A 27,295-nucleotide genomic window follows, 5' to 3' on the forward strand; every position below is an offset into this window, starting at 1 on the left:
CTCAATAAATTCTGGTTTAAATTGACTGTCACTTTCTCACTATAATAAAGTAGGTATTTGACATCTCAGAAGGAACTGGGCTACTGCCTATTACATTTTCTTGAAGAAAATTTTTCTGGTTCCACAACATCAACAAAAATACAGTTATAATAAAGATTGCAATGAGCAGCCACAGTAGGCAAGTGGGCCAAACAAGTACATTCTCAGACAGTTTCACAATTCTGATTCTTTTGGGAATTAAAATGATGCTGTGTCTTTTGTTTGACAAGCTAAATCACACTATATTCATATTTAATTATTGTGTTACCAAGTTATTAGCAGTGCCTGAACTCCCTGAGAAAAAAACAAAGTATTCTGCTTGTCAGCAATATATACCCACTGTGCTGAGATGTAAATGCAACAGCAACGTTATTGTTCTGTTAGGTTCAAAGATTAGTGTGGGCCAAGTGCCTTGAAAGCCAACCTGCTAAACCATAAAACGGCATACTAAAAATTCTGCAAATTTATGTATAAAAAAAATCTCCAAGGATTTTTCTATTAAGGATAATAATATCTTTTTTTCAGATCCAAGTGTTTGATTGATACTGATTCTAAGTTGTGTTCATAACTCACGTGGTCAAGTAAAACCAGGAGTGAGACAAGGGATAGGAAAAGAGGAAATTCATACCTCTAAGTCTCTGTTCTTTATGATACAACATGTTCAGATCACAGAAGCCTATGTTGCGAATGTCTGTATTTTGCAATCATGGGCTGCTCATTACTCAAAATGAACAGGCTAATGGAAGTGTGCTAGAATAGCTCCCCCCCCTTTGGGAGAACAAATTCTGCCTTCATATGAACTCTGCATAGTGATTTTTTTTTCTCCCCCACTATGGTGTTTTCCCTTCTTTCTGTTTTGGCTTCCTCTCAGTTGTGGCTCTCTTAATTCATCCTCCAATTTATTTCCTACGATAACATGCTTTGACAAGTGACAGTCTCCAGTCCACCCTCCCTGATAACTAGATCTAATTTGTAATGACAACCTAAAATTTCATAAGTTGCCTGCTCTGGGTTCTCCATGGATTTGGGTGAAGAACAGAGCTCTCTTGTGCAACAGATCCTTCCTCTATATTTCACACTGCCTTATTTATTCAGATTTTAATAAAGAGTCACAAAATAGGAGCCTCCAGTTAGATGTCTATATTCACACTCAGGTTCTTAGCACCCTAGTGTTCTAAAGTACTGATCTCAATGGGGTATCCTGAGTGTTAAGCACTTTTCAAGCATCAACTCTACTATGAAGGGTTTGAATATGGATTTAGATCCTAAACTCAGCTTGTTATTTCATTTTTAATTTTGCCCTGCCCTACTTTTGTCTCTTAATATTTTTTTCTTGAAACCGTACTTTGGCAATATCTGAATCATTCTTATAACATTATCCATTCCCCCATTAAAAAAAAAAAATCCTGCCCTCCCACAAAAAAATGTTTTTATGTTCAGTATTTTTATAGTTTCAGGCTTATTTGTTTTTATGTGAGCCATTTTTCTTTCGCACCAATACAAAGGAGCTGCCTTCTGACATCTATCTTCTTTCATTCTTGGCTTCATCAATAATAAAATTCATAATATTCTGTATGAATAAAATGCAACAGAAAGAAATGGCCTTGTACTGCGTCTTTTTTGCTATTTCAATAGTTCATTCCATCATATGAGTCTAAACCAAAACCAGTACTTATGCAAAGATTTTGATATTAAATAGCTGTAATCTCACAGAATAATTATATAAGAAGGAAAGCCCTGTTTTACATTAGACTTCTAGAATAAATTCACAACATTGACTTAATATGCAAATATATATTCATAATAGTAGAGTTTTCCCTGGGACCATACAACTTCTAGCTATGCTTCTGCTGTATTACTGCAATAGTCCAAAGGAGAATTAGACTCTGTAAATGTTTCAGAATGCAGTATTTCTGTATTTAACTATTTTGGATGCGCACAAGGAGGAAGTAAGTAGATGAAGGAGATTCTTCTCCAAGTGCAAAGCAGGAATTGTGTTTATGTGAGCTGGCTGCCTAGCAGGAATTTTTATTGGTATTGGAACTTCCATTTTGGCAGGATTCTCTGGCTTAGAGCACATTAAATAATCAAACTTTTTTTTTTTTTTTTTAACATTAGGTCAAATTTTGGAAGCATTTGAACGTGGAAGTTTGATGGTATTCCTTAACCTCCCTCGTTAATCTGTTTTTGTTTCTTTGTTTTGTTTTTAAATCCTTCTGAATTACACAGACAGTAGAATTTTTTACTTGCTACATATTTTTAAGCAAACTCTGGGAAAGCTGCTTTTAAATTGTTTGAAAAATGGAAAAATATATCACATTTAAAATCAGAAATTGCATTAATCCAATTAAGCTATTGCTTATTCTGCATTTCCATTTTCCATCATGGCCAGTCATGTCATTTCTGTCGCAGGCAAAAATAAACTGGCCTACTAATAAATCCTCTATTTTCATTCTCAGAACATGTACTGCCACAGAAGAGGACTGAATTGTTTCTTGGCCACCAGCAGAGCATTTGCGTACCCAGGTGGTCCATTTTATCTCCAAATTTGAATGTGGTTTTCTATAACATGATATATTTTTACAGCATGTAAACCAAGAAAGCAATAAAGTATTACATAATAACATTTTTGAAATGAATCAAAATAAGTTAGCTCCATAGATGCATACTTCCTGTAACTTTCCAATAATCAATGACAAGAGAATAATAGGAAAGGGATGGGAGGCTTTCTTTTCCTAGTGGCCCCAAAATCTGAGGGTCTGCCCAAAGAGATCTTACTAACTGTATGATTTCCATGGGACTGAATTCTGATGCAAAGACACAAGCACTGATCAGTGTGTAAGATAAAGGACTTTACAATGGGAACAAGGTATTAGGCTTTGGGAAAAAACAACAACAACCACCAACACCAAAAAACAACATAAACCTAGAAGTGAAAATGTCATCCTTTAGCATGGATGGCCTTAAATCCACATATACAATGTTTATGAAAGGGAAAAGTGATATTCCTGCACAAATGAAAAACTGTTATATTTAGTCCTAAGTATCAAGTTCTGCACCAATAATGAATCAGTATCATTCCTAGTTATATACAAGCAGAATTATGTAATTAAGGTAATTAAAGACAGTGAAGAAAATTAGAACCATGCATGAGATGAAGGATATGGTTGAAGTATCACTGTGTACAAATCTGACCCATCTTTCACTGTGAAAGTATTAGTAGAATATACCTGACAAGTCTACAGCTACTCCTGTATCAAGCAAGATAACAGCACTGAACAGCAGAGTCACTGAGTTTGTGAACAACACTGTTAAAGAACTGGCCTTTTCCTCTATAATTTCCAATCAAGATTAAAAGATTTAATATGCATTACACATATATATACACACACACCTTCTAAATATTTTCCTGATAAATGTACCAAGAAGAAATTATATAAGCATAACACACGTTCCTTAGAAGATGAGTGCAAGATACCATTTAACAACACCAATCTGTCTGTGAACAAGAAGGGACAGGAAAAACAAGTTCTTTCCTCACTTTATAAGGAAATGAAGCTTCTTTCAAAAATCCAAGTAATTTCGTCACATCCACACAATACCTATGACATGGGAAGGGAACTATGATCTATCAGGTCACTTTCAAGACAGCTTCATCTTGACTTTCAAAAAATGATGGACTTATCATTACAAGCCTCTAACACATTAGTATACGTATCTGGCTTGTGCTATGCTTCCTCTTACCCTCCTGACATTTCAGGAGTTCGCTGCCAGATCTTACAAATGCTCTTCACTAAAAATAACTGCTGACATTTGCAAGTGGCATGTACTAATCATATCCAGAATAAGATTTTTATATACACTTACTTGTATTTTATCTTATAATTTTTGTAAACCTTGGCTCTGCTTCTTAAAAAAAAAAGTCAAATATGTTCCATACCTGTATTTAAACAAACAAGTTAAGCTATTATAACTGAAACATTTTTTACACTAACATATAGCATGGGGATTTGGGTTGATTTTTTTCTTTTCTATCCAGCTTTCTAGTGAGTGAAAGCAATGGTTGTCTGCTGCATGACAAGAACAATTAAATTTCTAAAGGAGAGAATCAAGCACATCAAGTAACACAAAACCAGCTCCTGAAAGATGGCTTCACCTCTCTGTCAAAACAGGACGTTGAACACCACTAAGTACAGAAACCTTTTCTTAATGGCTTCTAAAGCTTATGACTGCTAATTAGTCACTAGCAGTCTGAGGTCCACACTCACTATTAATAAAATTCCAGTTGGTTTGCTCCCAAAAGTGGGAATTTTCATCTATTCTCCTGGTGGACTGTAGCCCTTCAAATCTAAGATGTGAAAAATTTGCTAGTAATAGTGTCCAGTTTGTACCTCCTTTACCTGCCATGGAGGAGCAAGAAGTGCTCAAATCACCAACATATTAACTGATGACACTGCATTTGCTATGGGATTTTATGACAGGACTCCTGTAACTCCCTCCACATAACCCACTTAACATTTACATTACATTAAGTTAATAAACTTCTGACCTGCAGTTTAAATCCATCTGTTTTCTCCTTGGTCTTCTGTATATCTTAATCAATGTTTCTGTCACAAATATTATGAACAAGACTCACAAATATTGTATGTCAAAGCTTAAATGCTGAAATTAAAAAATCATTAAGACGTTCCTATAAATGTTTGAACAAATCTAAGCATATCATTTGTAAAACAAAAGTTACACTTTTTTTTTTTCCTCCAAAAAGATCTTGTAACTCTCCTTTTATTACATGATACAACTCTGAAACTTGAGGTCAAAAACCAGCACCGGTGCTAAGGTGAGCAGAGAAGAAAACCAGTGTCCCCTGACAGGAAAATTCTGATTCCCGTTCGCAGCGCACAAGGAGGCCCCAGCTGTCAGACCCTGGGGGGGTGTATTCGGTCAACAATCCATTGGCCACTCTCTTTATGTAAACCTGGTAGTTTCTCTTAGCCCTTATATGACCTGGGGAGAGGCAGTGTATATTAACTACAGCTTAGCTATGAGAAAGATACATTTTCCCCCTCTTGTTACGCTGGTTCTCACATGGCTCTGCCACTGCTGCTGTATCTGCCTATGCAATATTCTACTGAAGCCATACCATTTTCAGTACATATTCAGAAGATCTGAAAGCCGACCAATAGCAATGATATAGGTGCTTTCTTCCTCTTTATATTTTTCAATCAGGCAACTACTGAATACATGTAAAAGGCCTGTCTACATTTGCTTCATTCTTTGACAAACATTTTCTCTTGATCACATTTAAAAAAAAAATAAAATCTCATCATCTTTGTCTTAAGTCACAGTCCCTGAATTACGGGATCTCATAGATTACTGCAGAACATATATCAATTATCAACCGAGGCTTTGAAAAATGAATGAATTAGCACATTCTCAAACCAAGATGCTCTCCCAGGTGGTTTGTACACTTTACTTAAGGTGTATGAACAACTCTTCCCTCAGTTAGGATATAGACCTGCCTTCCCAGCTATGCTCCTTTAAGAGGAAAGATACAGGCTGCTCAGTCATGTAAATACAAAGTCTTATTTCTGTCTGTTACTCAAAAATGTTAACCACTACAATAAAAAAAAAAAAGGAAATCTGTCACAAAGAGTTAAGCTGGAGGTGAAAATTGTATGTAGTATGGAATATAAGAGATGCCACTTCACTTTATAACAAACTGTCTGTTCTGTACCAACAAAGTTTCATATAAATGTAGCTGAAATGTAAAGCACTTTTAGTTGAGTTCAGACTGGAAGAATCTTCTTGACGGAGCTTATCTCGAAATCATTTGAAGTCCAAAGTGTCTATGCAAAACCATTAATCTCAGAATGTGTCTAAACTCTATCCTGGAGACAGGCTACAATTTACAGTTCTCTGTGACAGACAAATCACTGGTAGAGCCCTGTCACTTAACCCCAGTGATTTCTTCGGTAGTCAGGGAAAGAAAGGTTTTCATACTGCCCTGTCATAGAAGGACTACAGGATCTGTCAACACTGTATAACTTTACATAAAAGTGATGCGTAGGCATTTCAGTCATCATGAAACAAAAATCAGCAAGGTGGGCTTCAAGATCAGTGTCATTGACATAAAACCTGCTACATAAAGTATAAAGAAAGCTTTTATATTTTTTAGGAAAAAATATAGGGCAAAAATATTTTTTCCTTCTGCATCAGGTTTTTGTTCTACATACTTAACTGTAAGATAGAGCTCTCTAGTTTTATATGAGCCTACAGTATGGTTTCAATCTCCAGTTACCTAATGGTGCATGTTTGATAGCAGTAGAGGACTCCAGAGCGATGGCCATGCTTATCTGCCCAACGTACACAAATCTTGTCAAAGCTCTGAAGGGCCTGGCTGGCTAAAAGTCAGATTAAGTTTAGATAAAGAGGACAGTCTCATTGGATTTACAGTTTAAGTGCCTCCATGTTCAATATGTGTTTCACCATCACAAATCAAATTGCGTGCAACCTAGCGCCCATCTTGAAGTTTACAGGTATTTGCAACACATATATTTAACACAATTTTTCCAATTGCCTTCATGCATATAGACTTCAAAACTGTTTAGCAAAATACAGTAAGCTGAACAGATATTTGTTTTATTTTTTTTTCAATTGGAACGTTGCTTTTTCATTTGAAAATTTTGTTTCAGGATACGTAACTGAGAAGTCATATTTCACACTTGCCACAAATGTAACCTTTTCTGAGCAGTGTGCCAAATAATCATGTTCACATTTTGTACAGCTCTTCACGTAAAACTGTGTTCCTAGAATATTATCTTACAGATACTACTGCTGGGTGGTGAAGGAAATGAATGCCAGAGACACACACATGGAGTCACCCAGAAGTTATTGAACGCTTCCTAACTTTCCCAGCCTTGATCCTCTGCAGAAAGACCTTCAACTGTTTTGAAGGATATATGAAAAAGTTATGGCATTGTATCTTCCTTGCTGGGCAGGAAAAAAAAAAAAAAAAAGAAGAGAGAGAGAGAGAAAGAGAAGAGGACACATTCCAGGAAACTGGGCAGCCTGGCATCAAGAGCAGCTATAGTTAGAGCAAAGATGCAGAGACATACTGCATGTGTCCTAAAATCCATGCACTCCTTGTACACATAGTAACTGGTTAAAGGATCAAGGAATAAACCAAGATACTGGAAAGGAGGAAGAGGAGAAAAGACCTTTAGTTATCCTCCTCAGTGTCTGACACTTTCAAACATATGTTTGATTTTTCTTCTTTGCTACTGATGGGCATTCAAAAATATTGATCCAGCTATCAATTCATCAATACCAGCATTTGCTGTATCAACATGCTGGAAAAATCTACTGGACTACAAGATACACCTGACCAAGCCTGGTCAGATGTTAGGAGCTCCTATCATTAAAGATCTTTGGGAACTCTCTGATACTGACTACCTCTGCCCCAGTTAGGAATATAAAAAGGGATGAAGGACTTTATTCAAAACACATGAAAGCAACAATGACACCAGTGGGAAACTGGGACTGGGATCAATGTGTTTAAATGTCGTATCTAGGTTTGGTAGACAGACAAACTATTTGAAGGCAGACAAGATAAGAAATAACATGCATTTTTTTCAGGCACACTTTTAAAGTGTAGTGGCAGTAATAAGCACACTAAAAACCTCTTATTATGAATTCATTTGCATCTGTTCATTCAAAATTAATTATCCTTGATGTGATGTTAAGAGTGCTAGTAGTGTATTTTATGCTGTTTTTGAGGTGCATTAAGCTATCAATGACTAACTTAGATAATCATAAATACAGTTAACTACTAACTTTAAAAGTGATCATCAGTATTGCACAGCATTCAGGGTGTAAATACCTTTAAATCTGAAAAATATTACTATCTTTACATTTGTAAACAATCAACTTTCATAACACACTACACCATGCTTAATAAGCTTTGTACAATGTATATGAGTCATGTGAAATGCAACTTGCCACTTCATGCCAAAAAATCACTGTTTTCTAAAAAAAATAATTGACAGCTGAAGCTTGTGAGTTAGAGACTGATGACACTTATTACAGTTATATGGCTTACAAAAGGTAGCTACACACTGGTTTAATCCACATACCTCAACTTTGATTATTAGCACCCCAGTAAATCCGAAATTTGAGCATTCCCTATGAAAAGGCACTTCATTTTGCTGAAATTTGACAGTGTGTCCACTGACTCAATGATCCGGACAAATGCCCATTAGGGCCAGGGCCCCTAAATTCTCTTATTTGTGATTTTGTAGCTTGTAACTCCTGAGTTCTATTCTTCCATTTTCCACAGCTTCAGGTTTTCTGTATGTATGAAATTCTCCACCTTAACCTCAAATTTTTCTGTCCTTCTGGTGTTCACTGACAGTCTCTGAGGCTTGGGCTTTATTCTCCTTCAGGGTTCATTCTTCTTCTAAATACTCATCATCCATTGCATTCTATAAAGAGAGTTCCCAGCAGTAGTTTTTAAAATAAAAGATAAAATGTTCAGTGTCTGAACATTTAGGGCTCTAGTGTCAGTACCTGGAATGCCTCCTGTTGACAAGGATGGTTATCACTGGGGGCAACTGAAATCTGTTCATTCTGAACTGTCTTCAGAAATCAGCCTTATCTGATTGTTCTTTCAGATCAAAAGAAGTAGGAAGACAAAGTAAGCTGTGCATATTCTTTCACTCTGCACTTTGTTGTTAAAAAAGGAGGAATCCCACTAGGACCCATAAACCACTTTTAGATATCACTAATCTTTGCTATGAATTTCTATTTTTTCCATTTACTGCCAGCTGACTGATTAGATTTTGATATTTTAGTGACATAGAGCAGCACTGTTAGGAATTAATGTGCAAAACATATAACAAAATCTAGACAGACAAAAGAGCATTTATTGCTCTAAGGAAAATGACATGTAATTCTCAGCATTTACAGCTGAGATTAGACCTTTTTTCCACATGACAGATACGTAGTCAGTAATAGAAATACGTGCAAGGTCTCGCCTGGAGCTCCTAGATTTAGGCACGGTTACCCTACCTTTCAGGTATTTGTGGAAGATAGCTTGTGTTGCCTCTTATATCAGGTTCAATCTCAGTGACTAAATATGTAACTACCTTGTTAACTGTTTAACACACAGATCAGAGGAAAACAATCCTTTGCTTTTCTTTTATATAAAAAAAATACAGCACAGTTAATATTGTTGCTGACAGAAGAAAAATAGTACATATCAAAGTTTTGTTGAAAAAGCAAATTAGAATTGAACCATTTATGGTACATCTCAGGCTTCACATTCAGCTTTACACGTACTGGAGCTGCAATTTTTGGAGACTTTCCAAAAAACTCAGTAGGACCCTGTTAAGGTTCTCTATATCTACATAAATAGCATTACCCATGTAACAAGTGAATAAATTAAGTATATATTTTACACTATTTTATAGCCTTTGATGCAGCTATTATCAAGTGAATTAAAATTATTACATGGAGCCTGTATCTTACATCTATTTTCTACATCTGAATTTTGGTACAATTCTTAGGAAGTCTATGTAAAACCAACCAGTTCCTTAATTTCTAATGAGTTCCATCTGGTTCATTGACTTGTGTCATTCAAATGACCTGTCCTTTTCTTTTTCCTCATTAAAAGACGATTAGGTCAATGACCATCTTGCATTTGTTCATCTTTCATTCTGTCTCACTATAGTGTTAAAATGAGTTTTGTGAAAAACCATAATTAGTGCAGTAGCTCCAAGCATACTGAGCCAGTCCACCGCATCTTTTTGGTACCTGTCTTATGCTGGAGAAACGGATGTGGATGACAATTGAATTTGAGACCAGTTTGCCATCAACTGCATCAAAAATACCCCTATTCCTTAAAGGAAACCACATCAGAGTAGATCTTGAGGTCAAATCGCCTTTCAGGAAACTCCATCCCTTCCCATATACATATAGTTGAAGTCAACCTCAAATCATCAAAAACCTGCCACTCAATTCTTATTGTATACACAAAGCGTAGAAATCACAGATTTTCAGCAAAAAGGCAGAATGATAACAAAAATAAATCAAGTTCTTCGTTCTCTCACCAGAAATTCACACTGACAAATTGAGTTATACTAGCTTCTGGTTCAGCTTGAAGTACCAGCTTCACGTTTTCTTGATTTCTATGCTTCCTGACTTATCTCCCTTGGGCTATTCAGGTTAGATGGATTGAATAGTCTAAGTATAAAAATCACAGTACAAAAATCTATCATAAATTAGCCTTAAAAAGTAGTTCAAAGACCCATAACAAACCACAAGAAGGGGTTTTTAGCCTCTTGTAAGGAAATAACAAAATGGTTTTTGAAACAATAGTTCAGTGGCTCAAGAATAATTGAGCATCTTAAAATAAAAGGGCTGCAAACCTTGTGGTGATTCAAAGCATGAGCTGTACTACTTCTGGACACATTATTACAATGCTGCTGAAGTGAAACTGTTAACATTATTTAACTTTTTGCTTCAGAAACAAACAAAATCAGAGATTTTGTATCCTTTTTGGCATGCAAGTGATAAACAGTATGTACAAAAGGGGGGTAAGGGGTGGAGGGACTTCTATTAAAGGAAAAGCCCCTGTTCTTTTTCATCTAGTGCACTATTCAAAAAAACCCATACACCCTAATTAGTTTAGTAGTAACCATAATATTTGAGAAAACACAATTTCTATGCCATTGTAAACATTTTTCTTGAAAAAAAGAAGCTGGTTTTCTACACAGAAAGTAAAATTTTACTTGTCTAATATCAAGTTAGTATAAAGATTTACAAACCAGCAGTGACAAGATATTCTAGAATTTTTCACCTGGGATATTTATTCTCTGATCCTGGATTGAACATTGTATCTGTTAATACCAAAACACTACAGAAGTAAAAGCAAGTCTTGCAATAAAGCGTCCTAAAAGATCTGGATAGGCTGGAGCGATGGGCTGGGGTCAACTGCATGAAGTTCAACAAGGCCAAGTGCCGGGTCCTGCACCTGGGCTGCAACAACCCCAAGCAGAGCTACAGGCTGGGAGATGAGTGGCTGGAAAGCTGCCTGGCCGAGAAGGACCTGGGAGTATTGGTGGATAGTCGGCTGAATATGAGCCAGCAGTGTGCTCAGGTGGCCAAGAAGGCCAACGGCATCCTGGCCTGTATAAGAAGCAGTGTGGCCAGCAGGTCGAGGGAAGTGATTGTGCCCCTGTACTCGGCTCTGGTGAGGCCGCACCTCGAGTACTGTGTTCAGTTTTGGGCCCCTCGCTACAGGAAGGACATGGACGTGCTCGAGCGAGTCCAGAGAAGGGCGACCAAGCTGGTGAGGGGTCTGGAGAACAAGTCTTACGAGGAGCGGCTGAGGGAGCTGGGCTTGTTCAGCCTGGAGAAGAGGAGGCTCAGGGGAGACCTCATCGCTCTCTACAGTTACCTGAAAGGAGGCTGTAGAGAGGTGGGGGTTGGTCTATTCTCCCACGTGCCTGGTGACAGGACGAGGGGGAATGGGCTAAAGTTGCGACAGGGGAGTTTTAGGTTGGATGTTAGGAAGTACTTCTTTACCGAAAGGGTTATTAAGCATTGGAACGGGCTGCCCAGGGAGGTGGTGGAGTCACCATCCCTGGAGGTCTTTAAAAGACGTTTAGATGTAGAGCTTAGGGATATGGTTTAGTGGAGTACTTAGTGTTAGGTCGGAGGTTGGACTCGATGATCTTGAGGTCTCTTCCAACCTAGAGAAATCTGTGAATCTGTAAAAGACAGCACTGAAAATCCTGGACCATACAGATGTTGCTCCTCCCTAGGCACAGTGTTTTTCCCACTACTATGTACTCTAAAATGGAGCCCCTGATTTTGCCTGCAAATACTCCCAAGGAGAATCCTACCAATAAACACAGAAATGGTTCAAAAGGACAAAGTAAGTTTTCCTGTTTTCAGATCCCACCCTGCCCCCTGCGAAGGAAGGTTTATGTATTTTTCAAAATGCCCAGAATATTTCATACCAAATCCATCAATGAGCCTTATGCATTAGGTCAGCCCTGCTTCAATGAACAAAGCACAAGCTCTACAGCCACTGCCTCGTGCTGTGCATATGCCAGCATGTTGCACTGAGGCTCCAGTAAGGGCTAACTTTCACTTTCTGCTGGAATCCCAAGAGATTCAGGATCTTGCTCATGTGGCAAAATCAGAATGTGTTTTAGCAGTCACTTTCCACGTGAGGCCATCCGAGGTTCACAGAGGAGACATCTCTTCACTTTATTCTGTTATTAAACAGGTTAAGGTAGATATGCTCAGGAACTGCTTAATGACCTGATGAAATGGAGCTCATTAGTGATCAAATGGCTCTGGCCACTTCTGATTAAAAGTATGGCAATCGTTGATTGTGATGATAACAAACTAAAATTCAACAGTTAATATATTCACTGGCTTCACAAGTTGAACTCATAAATTAACACAACTCAGAAAGGGGCTTTAAACAGAGACTGTACACCACAGGGACGCTGAATTCCTGATGGCCAAGAATACTAGAAATAGAGAAATTTCCCTTGATAAGCAAAGCAGAAAATTGTGGTGTTTTAGTAGGTGAGGAGTATCCTGGCCCCAACGCATCCTTCCAGAACTATTTAAATAAAGTGCTGGGCTAAACAGTGATCCCTCCTCCTAATGCCATTCTGTACCATTTAGAGCTACTGCTCAGAAGAGATGTGTGGTTTTGAAAAGGACCTAGAAACAGAAGTTTTCTACTTTCAGGAAAAAAAAATAAATCTAAATGTTAGATTAATACAAAAAAGATGAACTGGCACCATCACTAACCCTGTCCTTAGATTTTGAATAGAGAGTGAGAAGTAGTCTGGAAAGAGCAGTGAAGTGCAGGAATTCAGGTCTGTGATTCCCAGGCTGACTTGATTCACAGCTCAGAACTTCAGATGGGGACCTGAGCTTTGATGCGACAGAAGATTTCAGAACTCACATCTTCATTACTGCCTGCTGGTGGCTAAGATGTTGAAAAAATGTTTCTCACATTTATAACTAACATGCCAAACAGTGCAATTTTGTGTAAAGATGCTAGAAGTGTCTTCAAATGTCAAAAAATCTATACAATACTGCATGTCACTGCACCTGACTGACTGACTGCCATGAGAAGAAGTCAGTTTAATGATTCAGTACAATACCTTTTTATTCTACTAAGGACAACTTGAAAAAATATTTGCATTGGCATGCCTCTGCAGCTCATAAGTACAGGTAACCTGACAAAGGTTTAATAGTAATGGGCAGAATCATACCAATATCTAAACAGAAAAACTAGAGACGTGATACTGTTAAAAGAAAGAAAGTCTGTGTGACCAATAGCAGGTAGGTGAGCTTACCATCTACTTTAGTTGGTGCACTTCAGGTATTCAGCTCTGATCCTGTATCTACAATGCAAGGACTTGAGATGCTGTGCCATTCAGTGCATAGACAGAGTTACACCAGGAGAGACTCAAGTCACTGTAATCTCTGCCTACTAAACAACAAATTCCATGGGTGTCCGAAAATGTATATACGACAAGAGAAGCCATTGGCTCTTTGTACTGGGGTGAGAACATTCTGCGCTTAGAAATGCTCAGCACTTTTATATACATTGCTCTTGAAAGGAAAAGATAAAAAGACAGAAATTGTGACAATAAATACTTCTGCCACAAAACTGTATCATCAGGACATCTATTAAATACTGAAACCTCTACTAAAATACCAGCCTTTAACACATTGTACAACACCACTTGACTGTCATGAATAAAAACTGAAGCGAAATGCTAGCATTTAAGCCACAGATGAGAACTTGAAAATATGTGATCATAAAAGCTGTAATAATAAAAATTGTGACTAAAGATTTTCATTTACCATTAAAATTATTATGGTTATTAGCTTATTGTTTGCAGTACTAAAGAGTCGTAAGATAATGGTCTGGAAAAATGGGGATTTAAGAGTATTTGCTTTCAATAGAGACCTTCTTGCCACTAGGACCATTTGATTTTTTTTTTCATAGCTCCAGTTGAGATCTACTGAAGACTTACATTGCTGGACACCGTTGAGAATTGTAAGAACACAGACCTACTCAAACAACACTACAGGGCTTACTTGGTAAATGAACAGGCCTGGACTTCCAGGGAAAAACCCACCACCAAAAATAAAAAACCCTCCCCCAAAAAACCTACATCATTGCTGGACTCCTACAGCACCAGCAGCAGGAGTGCTGACATGTGGGTTGCATCGTTCCGGACACACGATGGCCAAATAGCGTACCAACCTTGGGAGTCGTTTGAAAACATGGGCTATTCACGGCTTCAGGAATATTGATGTAGAAGAACAAAGGATTTCAATTAACTAATTGCATTTAAAAAAGTCCCCTCGTGCTCTGAATTGCTCCCTTTGCTGACGCAAATCCAAGCACAGTAAGGTCCAGATGAGTTAGCAAAAGCTGCCATAGTGGTAGTTTAAAACTAAAATCAACTGGCAGATTTACTGGTTTACTTTAGCCTGTAACAACTAAATGGGCACTGGAAGGTAACATTTCATACTGGTTAGCTTTACAAGCATATACTAGTTTCAGCTCATAAGTCCTATTCAGGGACATATTTGTGTTTCTGGATAAAAGTATATCCAAACAGCAGCAGGCACAGGTATTACAAGGACTATCTTTCAGTTTCTCTGTCAGAGGAACACTACAAAACACAAATAATTTATCTATTTTAGTCTAAACGCTTAGTCCAGGGTAAAAAGGAGGAACACCTTTCAAATTGCTGAAAAAAATTTGAAGAAACTACAATTTTTTCTTTTTTCCAGTGGCACTCATACAGCCCTTCCAAAGTGGGAAAAAAAAATTTAAATGCTCCAAAGTCAAAGAAGTAGCAAGAGTATATTTCAGTAGCATAGACATGGTATTTGTGTGTGTAATGCAACAAATAGCCAACCATTAAATACTGTTAGGTATTCAGCTGAATATGAATATTATCCATACAACCTAGAATAAATTATATATACATATTTCTCCATCTAATACATCGACTATTTTATTCTAAAAAAGGCCACAATCTAATAACTCTCGGTCAAGTTCACAAACCATATTTGATTAAAAAGAAAATGTAGATAAGAGTATGTATTTAAATAATTGTATTTCAGATCTGTAAAATGGCATTCTGGACATTTTTACTGCATATTCCTCTCATGACCATAACGAGCATAAAGTAAGATTTACTGTTTTGATTTAGCTAGGAAAATCACACACAAAAACTACAATGCTTTGTCATTGAAAGCTGCTATACCAACCAACACAAGTCTTAATGTGCATTCTGAAAACAGAACAGTAAGATTAATATAGCATAGAGAAAATGCACTGAAACTTCCCAGTCCTTCCAGATCTTTCTTTCAGTATTAATAGCTCTTATTTTTTCATTTGTTTGTTTGTTAATGTGGAGCTATATTATCCCCTCCTGGAGACAAGTTTAAGCACTACAGAGGACAACTGAAGAAGGCCATAGAGGTCAGTTATGTTGTACGCACCTCTAGAACTGCAAATACTTATTTTTTAGCAAATATCTCTCATCATCACCGTTCCACAAGTGAGATACCTTACCCTACCTCACTTGCACTGTCCCTTTGTCAGATTCAAGGATAAACTGTATTACTCAGCAATTGAAGAACCCATTTAAATTAAATAATGACAACACAACTAGAAGATGAGAAGGGCGATAAGCTGGTAAAAAAATTCTGATAATGAAGTGTCTAGTTCTGGTGACCATGTGATACAATATCTAAAGGCTTTTCCAGGTTATTGAGACTTTTTTTCTTTTACATGTACAGGGAGCAAGCAGGAAGGAGAGTTAAAAAAAAGAAAAAGAATCTGTGGTCTGTAAATGATCAGCACAAAAAATAAATTATGGTCAAGTAACTGAACTTTTCTGATGTGTAAATTGAATCATTCCCACACGCTGGTGTTTTATAATTAAAAGACCCTTTTCACTGTGGGAAATTTTACTGAATTTTGTATTAAAAGAAGAAACAAACCATCAATCAGGAGGAGGTAGGGGAACTCAAAGAGCTCAACCCATTAAACTTGAAGAGTGTAGTCGAATTCTGAATGACTTGCTCTAGGAAACTGTAGCTCTTTTAAGGCAGGATACTGTACAAACATTAATGAGCAGAATGCATATCTGATAACTGTTCTAAAATCTTTTGTAGTCATACAGAAGAACATACTTTCCACTTGGTGTCACAAGATGCAGAATATGGTTTTAAATGAACCCTTTTTGTGAGGTTCACAAGCTTTAAATTACCTGACTTCGGTTACCATTGAGAAAAATTACTGAGCTGAAACAAACAAAAAAACAAACCCGGTCCTTACTTGATGCTATATAAGTACTAATCAGACAGAATAAGATTGGTTACAGCCAGATCACTGCCAAATACAAACACTTTTGAGTGAGCACCAACAGCTGCCATTTCAGAGCTATGGTACCCTTCTTATCTGCTTTCACCAGAGTTTAGGCCATGGTTACAAATGGCATTTGCCAAGTATTCATCTAAAGAGAGGCATCATTACAAAACATCACAATATGACATACGTAGGCCACAGTAGTTTCTTGTGGATGCTTGAGAACTCTCACAAGAGATTTAATAGCTCCTTTTGAGAATTTCATTATTTATTTATTTATACTCTATTCTTGGTAAGTCTGGCTCGTAACAGGGTAAAGTGTCAAAACATTAAACCATTTATCATCTTGGATCTTCCTTCCTGGACAAAATATTCATACATGTTGAAGTTAGCACTACATGCATCCCATTTTATATTTTGACCTATGCTGTTATTGCAATAGTAAATTAGATATAGCAGCTTAAGTTACAGAGAATGATTAAGTCAATTGGACATCGCATACTCAGTGCAGACTGGCTTCTTGAAATTTCGTAGTTATGCTCTATTCAGTCAGCTAGACAAACTATTTCTAGTCAGCTAGAAAACTGCTGTTTAAGAATCAGCAATGCAATATATGGATCCCACTAACACTTGAGGCTGTAGGATGCTCCATCTTACCTTCAGTTTTCTACCTGGTGTTATGCTGGTGGGTCTCAGACGATCCAAGAACCTACAAAGAAAACAGATTATGGTGAATTAGGTCAGACATTTTTTTTAATTGTTTAATTACTATTACAATACACTACATCAACTTTTAAAAGCAAAATATTAGATAATTTTTTTTTTGGTACAATTATTTTCCTCTTTGAATTGTAATATATGATGTGTTCATTAACTGTGCATCTTTCCTAACATCAAAGTGAGATGCAGATCGTCTTTTACAAAGTATTTATTATAGTTGCTACTGGACTGAAACATTAATACACTGTAAGAGACTATTTTATTTGTTTGAACCATATGACAGTGTTGACTGCAAGTTGAACAGGAAATCTAAAAGTGGCATTTTGTAGATTCGTGTTTATTGTACCTCACTTTCACATTTGGTTTCTTCAGCTCACATGTGAAAAGGTTCTTTCATTGTTACTACTATGGAAAACTGACCATGTGCCTGAGTATTTAACATAAAATGTAAGAGAAGGTGTACTGGTCTTCTTAACTTTAGCACAGACAATACGAATTTTCAATTCTTAGCAACTTAGCAATTTTGTTGATGTATTCACCAGCAAATATGACAAATTATCCTCACGCTTTGCAAAGCCAATATAGTCAACAGTAATAAACATAAAACATATGGAAAAGATACTGATTTTTTAAAAGAAAAATATACCCAATATCAGAATATATATGAAGAGCTATTTTCAGAAAGCATTTTTCATAAGTATTACAAGCTCACGGTGTTCTAAAGTTAACTATAAAATGATTTTCTGTTTTAATAAACAGGAATTCGGATTCAAGGTATTTCATATAGGTATTATATATATTATATGTATATGTCCTATATTCATATAGGATATAGGTATTTCACCTATAAAGACTGAGCATCAATAAATTAAAAGGATACATGGAATAAAGCCCTTGCCAACAACAACAGTATCATTTCACTGTACTTTCAGAATTTTAAAAATGTAGTGTGAATGAGCATTTCAATATATATATATTTATTATTATTTCTTTCAAGCAAAATAGGTCAGGTGTAAAAGCTCAGCATTTTTAGGATTTTTTCTTTTATTTTATATTTTCAAAAGTAGGCGTTGATCAAAGAATCAGGAGTATCAGTATGATACCATGAAAGCACCATGAAAGTCATTCTTAATACTGCCTTCAAACTTCTGATAGGCAGAGTTAAGAAACAGGATCAGCACCCTATTTTTAGCTTCTGGGTACACACTATATTAGATCACAGTATTGACTGGCTCTACGTTCTAAAAAAGTGGCTGGATATTGGATCTGCACATCCAGGTTCTACCTGAACCACAAAATTTATTTCCTATGGTATCTGCCAACACAAAACTGGATAATGAAATTCAATGCAAACTCTTCCACCTGGTACCAAGACACTCTAAATGCCAGTCTAGGCCCTGGACAGTAAGTGAAGAAAAAACTTCATACAGACATAAAAATGAATAAATAGCTTGATTGTCCAGTCAATATAAAGATGAAAGGAGCTTCTATACTACAATATAAAGGTAGCAATATGGTGGCTACATAGTGAAAAAACAAATGCTCAATATGAACAAGATCTAATGCACAGTAACCACTTACCAAGTCATTGACTTACACCATTTGAGAACCTGGCTCTATAATTCCACTGCTAAGAATGATTTTGCACCACTAAGCTGATGGTGGTTCTATTCAGAGAACTATTTAGAGAATATGTTTTGCATTCTTTTCATCTTTTTGTGAGCATAAGGTTCATTTAAGGACTGAGAAAAGTGAAAATGATGTGATTGTATAGACCTGCTTTTTGCTTTATTCATAAGTAAGATTAAGTCCTCTGGTTCATACAAAAAAAACCATGCCATAACATTTATTTATTTATTAGTTATAAGCTAGTACAAAACTAAGCAGTAAGTAACCAGGCTTGTGTCTAAGCATTCCCATTTGTGTAATCAGAATATCCTACTACAGGAATCCTGAAACCAAGACACGCTGGAAGGCGAATGTCGAATGCCGATGCATAGAGACCTATGGCAACAATCTTAAATTTCATCCTTTTGTTTTCAAAATGCATTATAAATTACAGGAATGTAATCTTCCACCACTGGAGGGTGGGCTAATGAGTTCTGACTGATGACTTCACAAATTTAAGAAAAGCAAGAATTGCTCTCTTCAATATTTCTTATTTCTAGATTTAGGTAACCCTGTGCCCAAAATTCTTTGCTCTGTGATTCCATTTCTTAGGTGCCTAACAATACTGATTCAGTTCAGTCGTATTTCTGAATATATTCCTAGCATTGCACACTTGAAAGTCAAGCCCGGCGACACTCTCTGCCAACATATTTAACTCCCTTTGATGCTCTGATCATCATTTACTGGAGCATGATCAAAGAGTGCTGCCCTCAGAAACACGGGAAGGAAAACTGAAAATAGCTGCCAGTTAAGGTCCAATAAACAGCAATGGAGGCTTCACCCTTCCGAGCTGCCCAGATACAGAATTCCTCAGTTTCACTGGAATCAGTCTGATTCAGCAGTCTGCTGGTTTTCATAATTCATAAGAATTCAGCAGAGGGGTTCTGAACAGAGTTTTGAGCATTCAAAAGCTGAGCAATTAATCTAAAGTAGTTCAGCTCATGCACAAACCCTCACGACAGACCTGTGACAAGAATCCCAGCATCCTGAAAAACAATGCTGAGCTGAAAAAAGGAGAAGTTATTGTTATTAGAATGCATAAACTGCTGATTTTCAACAAGAAAAATAAGATTTCCTCTAACTGGTCCTAACTAGCTTCTGAAAGAGGACAATTGAAGGCCGTAAACAATGACCCCAGCCCAGACAACAAAGCAGCAATAGAACTGCCAGCCCTGAGCTGTGTTTCCAGGAGGTTGCAGGTCTCCCAAAAGGTCTGAATCCCTATAGGATAAGGAATACACATTTGGAAAACTGCATCAGTTTCCAGCAGTCCACCAGAGAGACTGATTCTTGTTCATCACCCCCACAAAATCAGTGAAATATTTATATGTACTGAGCTGGAACCTTTCATCTCACGGAGAACATGCAAAGTAGAGGAGAGTAAAACATCAGTGCTACTTTATGTAGTAGTGGCTCAAAAAAAGCTCATAAAACTTCACTGTTGCTTGCCAGATAAAATACTGGAATGATCTTGCACATCCTATTTCTGTCTTAACTTTAAAGGTGTGTTTACCTGGAACCTTATTGATTATATTGCCATGATAACATCCGTAAGAAACCACACTTTGATTTGAATTGGGGAAGAATAGCTCACATGCCAGAAAAATAGTTTTCAGTTTCAGGGCACTGAACAGAAACTTTTTGTCCTGCTCAGTTACATGTTGAGATGGTAAAAATGGGGTGTTTTCAAATTGAGAAGGAGCCAGCATAGGGTCGAGTAAATGCTACATATAGTAGACAAACAGCTATTTTGTGACACAGAAACAAAGCAGGTAAATAGCTTCTCACAGAATGGCAGCCTCCACACAGGATTTCAGAAGTTATATCAAACAGATTGGACATGACTAGACATTTACCATCAACTCAGAGAAGCATCCTGGCTACTTATGCGAGCAGTGCTCTTCTGCAAATTGCATTTGAGCCATATCCCCAGACACAGCTGGAAAGAGGCCTGAGCCAAAGATCATGTAGGGCATTTTTATTTACTAGTTTATTGAGTTGGATCATTGGCACAATTGATCCAAAGTACTTGGTAACATATGAATTAGAAGCAGCCAAGAGCTGCTGTGCTGTGGAGAATGAATGATGCTGGAGGTTCTCAGCACTACCCTCATTCAGCATGAACGAATGGACTTTACGGGCTACCATGGTAAGCACTGATCTGCTGCAATAATCCCAGGGATACGAGGAACCAGCAAGCACAATGTTTGTACTGACCACAGAAAGGCTGATGTAAACAACTATCTAAAGCTGAAAGGAACAGTAAGAACAGATTTCTTGGGCCCAGGTAAATCCTCTTGGGTACCATTCATATAAGAATAAAATAATAAAAGATGTAGTTCTTTATATAACTATATAAACTTATATAATAACTTTATATAACTATATAAAGAACTATAGTTTTATACATCTATATGGTTATATATAGTTTTATACATGCATATATAACCATATTGCAACTATAACTATGTATAACTTCTATACAAACTTGTTACAGTCTTGCTTGTGTGACAAACACAGTACTAATGCATTATTTTACAGCCTTCTCAGAGTAAAACTCAACTATGTAACTGTAAATTAGCAGTAAAGATTTATCTCCTTCTACATAAGCGCATATATATATCTTTATTTATTTGCAACAAGAATATATCTATATGGTCTCCAGAGAACCTCACCATGCTGTTAATTCATCTGGTTATTAACAGTGAGGCATATCCACTAGAGCTTCTGCTAGTAAATTGGAACAACAGTTTTGAAAGACAGCATTGGAAAATGCAACATTTTAATGTTAAAATGTCATTACTTGGAAATTACGTACTTAAGCTTCTCCCGTGAATTTTGCAGGGGGTTGGGGGGTGTCAAATGTTGTTTACTGCATTTTCTATGTTAAATTATATCATTTTTCCATGGAACAGATTCTTTACACATTATTTTCATGTTCACAGTATTACTGGTAAAACCTGCTGAGATGCAACCTCACAGCTATAAAGATGCCAGTTACCTGTCATACACACTTAAAATAATTGGTATCATAGGAAAAGTAACACGGCAAAAAGTAACTTTAAAGACCAGTACTCTCTGTGATATAATGCAGAACATACGTTCAAAATATGTGTAATAATTAGAGCACTGTGCATCACTTTTCATATCAAACCTGGCATTGCTTAAGCTAGTTGTATGAGTATGAATATCATACTATAATTACTCATTCTACCAATTACATGTTCACCCATACCATGCAACTTCTTCAGCTTCACAACACTTTACCCTACGCAAAGTCCATTGCCAAATACAAACAGATAAAAAATTGCCCTTCTGCTTTGAAATATCTACTGGATTTTTCTTAATAGAAAGAGTAAAGCATGTAAGAAAAACAGGGGTAAAGATAAATCAGTTTAAAAGTGACTGGAACATTTAATTCCTTAAATTATTGTGAGCAAGACTACATTGCTTTCTGCACTCTTATTAACTTTTCAACAAAGCTTTGAATAAGCACAAACCAACAATATGCCTTATCTTTTCAGCACGGATTTATTCCTTAAACAGAAGAATGTTTTTTCTGTTTACATGGAGTACAATTAGTTTTGCTGTTGACAGGACCATGAAAAATGCATCATATCTTGCAAGGTTGTACATACAAAAGTATCAATATAAATATTTTTGAAAAGGCAAAAGACAATGGCAGTCATATGAAGACAATTTTAGGAATATAAAGAGCATATCTTTAGATTCTTTTTCATTAAGTGGTATCATTATCATTTTTGCATGGACCATTTTTGTTTTAACAGTTTTTTCTGCTCCTCCCTTGATTTCATGTAAACATACAAAGTCACGGTTTAGACCATGATACACATTCACACAAAGTTGAGAATGGCTGATTTGCACTGTGGCAAAGAGCTTTCCACTGGACATTGCTTCCAAATGCTGAGCAAGATAAAATTTGGCAGTTCTGAGAGAAACCTAACGTATTTGAAAGCCGGTGGTTAAATAATGTTAGTATTCAGATCTGTACTGACTGAAGTCTCAAATTATTGTTAATTAAATGGAGTCTGGCTTTTAAAGGAACTCTATTTCTTCACTGATGAATCAAATAATTACTATTTTAATCACTTTTGAAATTAAATTCTGGCCCATCAAAAGCAGTACTTTAACAAGAGCCAAAAAGATGCTCAAAATGAACGTTTTGCTGTTCCAGGACCTTTTACAACTCTGATCTCATCCCGAGAATGCAACATTCTGAAAGCATTTTTTTGCCCCCTCATCCCAGCTGCAAACATCACTGAAGGCGATATATATATGAAGGCAGACCTTCTCCATGTTTTAACCAGACACAGGAACAGACAGCAGTTTATTTAGACCCTTCGATGCTGTTCTTAAATATCAGACTCTCCTCTTCCTCGCCAAAGCTGGGTGTTTTTTTTCTCTGTTTTGTCTTTGTATTACTTACTTATTATATTGATAAATTGTGATCAACTGCAATATATAAAAAAAAATTCTTAAAAGCTCATTGCAAATTTTCTTCAAATCATTTAACTTGTATTGTCATGTATTTCAAACAACTTTGCAAGTTATGCTGAAATATAATCACTGTCTTGTAGTTGTGATCAGGTTGGTATTAGGTAGGTTGTAATTAGAGCAGAAAATTCACTGAAAACTGCTGTGTTACATATTTTAGAAGTCACAGAAGAGCCTCAAATAAATAAAAGTGAATTGAATAGAATGCAATTTATTCTTTTCAAAGATTTCCTACAATGGATGTCAGGAAAGTAATAACGAACTCTATGTTAGTTTTCAAATATGCAAAGTCAAATTGGACCTTGTTCACTAAAACTAAAGATAATCACTTTAGGCTAAACCTGTATGGGGTTTTGGATGCAATGTTCTTTGCACTTTTTTTTGGTTTTGAAGTCTTTTTAGAAAGGTGTAAAGCAGTAAAGATGAGAAAAGAGGGGCTAAGCCTTTAAAGGTTTTGACGGTTTGCTCTTCAGCAGCCATAACTGGATTTACTGAAAGAAACCAAATGAAATATTTAAAAAGCTTATGCTGATCTGCAAACATTTGCTGCAAGCATCTATTTTTTTTTTCCCTCTCAACAGTCTTTAACAGTCGTTAATAACAGTGCTTTGAGAGGATGTAAATTTTGTTTCCAGCTCATTTTAGAAGTTTTTAGCAGAACACTGAAAAGAAAGTAGGCCTTAAAATCCCAGAAGTGTTTTGGAGAAAACCAATGCCCTCGAGAAATATGGTTACTGATACACACTGGTGGGATATAATTGCCCTTGTCAACCTTGAACACGCAGTGACTAAATATCAGGGAAAAAAAAAGTCAATATTACACCAACTGTGCACTTAACTACAGTGTTTCTGTGTTCACACAGAGAAAACAAAAATCAATTTATTGTGTGAGAGCCTACCATCCTTTCAGAATTCAGTCAATCCACTGATTTATTAATGTTATTGATTACACTGAACTAAACATATTATATGAAGACTCCCAGTTCCCAGTTTAAAGATTTGATTTTACACTTTGGGATGTGAATTATCCTTGAGACTAACTCCAGTAATATAAATGGGAATTCTGTGAAGAGATCTATGCCAGTTATATATCTCTAAGTCTGCAGAAATGTGCTTGGTATCACCTTTTACTTTCATACTTAAATATTTATACATAGAAACCCCTTTTCTAAGATCTGAGGCAAGATAGACACAAAAATATAATTGCAATTAGAGATATGCTGAGCTTCCAGAAAATACGTCTGGAGACTAAGTCATGAAGAATACCTGCTGATTCCTGGGTATTGTGGGTACTTAACTTACCTGCATGCTGTGCATCTAGTTACTGTTCGTATTTCGCAGGAGAGATCCATTACCCATATCAATAGTGGGCAACCAATTATAACCAGAACATATTACTTCAACTATCTTAATATATTAGGTTACAAGTGGCAAATCATGAGGATGATCTATGATAATTAGATCAAACTGACAGCAAGTTATGCATGCGTGATTCATCAGAAGAGAAAAACATTGCATGCAAAAATCAACAGTAACTGCCACATTAGGTAGGCTGGAGTCTTCACTTTCCTTGTAGTTTGCACCAATGACCAGCTTGCTTTATTTACCCCAAAGTACTAATGCTTCTGGTTTTGAATTATGACTTTTACTGGTAGAAGTTCTATTCCCCTAACGGCAAATATGTACTTTTCTTTTTACCCCGGAGATGTACACATTATTATGTTTGAAATACCAATAGAAAAGCACACCAAAATATAGTGTTTGTCTCAGTGGAAAACTTACGTCTATTTTAAAAAACTTTGCTCACAGACTATATCTAATTTATGTCTTTTTATTGGTTTGAAGTTGTTTAAGAAATTCATATATTTCCTGTTAAAGAAAGCAGAATCTGATTAACTTTTTTCAATATAGACTCAACTAATACAGGCAAGAATCAACTAGTTCAGCTGGAATGTGGGAAAACATTAATGATGTTTCAAAGGATTTTTAGATAAGGTCCCTTATTGTTATGAGCACGTTACGGAATTATAAACTTAATACAGGTGTCTGTGCTCTAAGGTATATGGAACATATATTGCTAACAAAACAATTGCAGTCAATGAGGCAGTCTCTGCTAACTCAAAGTAACCCTTTCACCATCAATCAACTACTTTATAGTAGATAGTGAAATCTCATCAAAAGATCTTCTCTACCTTGTACTTTTCCTCCTACAGGTAAAATAGCTATTCTTGTATCAAAAGGTAATTTAATCTTGTAGATTTAATGATCTCTAGTTTTTAATCTCATAAAAAAGGAGGACATGAGAAGAAATAAGAGCTCAAATTCTATATGACTCTTTTATGTGTATTTAGATTTGTGATACCTTTAAAAGAAAACAGAACTATTGTGCCCTGGCATAAATGGCATGGCATTTCATTCCATTTTTCATTCTGAAAGATAGCACAGTTTTATGTACGTTATCAGTTTGATTCTCCACTTTTGTTAATGGAAGTTTTTCTACTAATCTGAATTACTTGGTCAGAGACTACATATAAATAGTATGTATGACTACCTGAGAAATCTTGAAAATGGGACAACTCCAGAACTTTTTTAAAAAAACAAAAAACAACAAAAAAACAAAAACATCAACAAATAAAGATTACTCATTCCATAGCAATTGCCTAGCATTGCAGTGTCAAGGTTGTTATTTTACTTTACTGTGATTTGCCTTGTCTCAACTCAACACTGTTAATCACAAGTGCTTTAAAAGGTGCATCATTACTGTATTGTGACCTCCCTTACTACAAAAGTCTTGGGGATTTCTCCAGGAATGTGTAGTTCAACTGTCAACCCTGATGAGCTTTTTCACTAGGGAATGAAATAACAGCTCTGAATCATACAAAGAGTTGGAATGAGTGAAACTCAGTGTCAATAAATACAACACAGTCAGTATGGGAATAAATACGCCTTTCCTATACATATGAAGAGATGGGTTCTAAATTAGCTATTACTGCTTAGAGAACCAGGGAGTCATTGTGACTAGTTCTCTAAAAACATCAGCTTCCAACCTTCCAAAAAAAAAAAAAAAGCAGCATTAGAACATTAGAAGTGATTAAGAAAAAAAAAAACACAGCAGGAAACTTTCTTTTATGCTATAAATCTCCTTTGTATTTGTGTTGAACATTGAATTACCAGTCTCTCTGTCTAAAAAAAAAAGTGCTAGACCTATGAAAGAGGCAGAAAAGGCAGAAAGAATACGGAGACATTCTGAAGTTGTTCCATACTGGAAGACAGTGGAACAGACCAGAGTTCTTCAGCCTGAGAAGGAGATAACTGAAGAAGTGTGTTAGAGATTTATTTAATTACATATAGGGAATTCTCATTACTATTACTAATGCTATTCAACAGGCCTAGTGGATTCATTGATACCTATGAAACATAACGACCAGAATTTCATCTCTGACATAACAAGCCACCAATTTCCAAGCAGTAGTAGGGTTAACATAGGGAAGAATTGCCATAAATGCTTCTTTTCTCATGCTCTTTCTTTAGACATCTCCTACTTGTTTGACTAAATGTGTCTGAATCTTATGCATCAAAAATAAACCGTGCTAGACTAACCTGGTTCCTCTCTTTTATAAAATGCCCATTTTCTTTCTGTACATAGGAAACACATTAGCTCTCATCCATCATCATTAGTAAGCTGACAGAATGCCACATTAACTAAGCTCAAGATAAGAGAGGTTAGATAGGAAAGGAATTGTGTAAAGGCAAGATACCTGCCAGTAGTGCTGAAATCCAGACAGAGTTTATCTGAGCCTGATTTTTGAGAGCTGTTATTTAATATTTTTGTTAGTGATCCGGCAAAATAATGGTTGGAAAACAGGATTGTTGCACTGTGCAGGAAACAAGAGATGACCTTGAGGACTTGTCTAGTAGAAATGG

The 27,295-nt window shown here is 36.3% G+C and overlaps 1 protein-coding gene across 5 annotated transcripts in view; it reads right to left on the bottom strand.

The window, feature by feature from the left end:
- Positions 1–27,295, bottom strand: part of LOC310899262 (teneurin-3-like) — a 1,088,357-nt gene that overhangs the window by 221,059 nt on the left and 840,003 nt on the right. For all 5 annotated transcript variants that reach the window (XR_014584113.1, XR_014584114.1, XM_083835486.1 and 2 more), the window contains exon 13: positions 17,126–17,177. The gene's annotated coding sequence lies outside the window, so the exon portion shown is untranslated. The remainder of the gene's footprint in view (positions 1–17,125; positions 17,178–27,295) is intronic.

Source organism: Anser anser (genome assembly GCF_964211835.1).
Source record: "Anser anser genome assembly, chromosome: 4".
Taxonomy (NCBI): Eukaryota; Metazoa; Chordata; class Aves; order Anseriformes; family Anatidae; genus Anser; species Anser anser.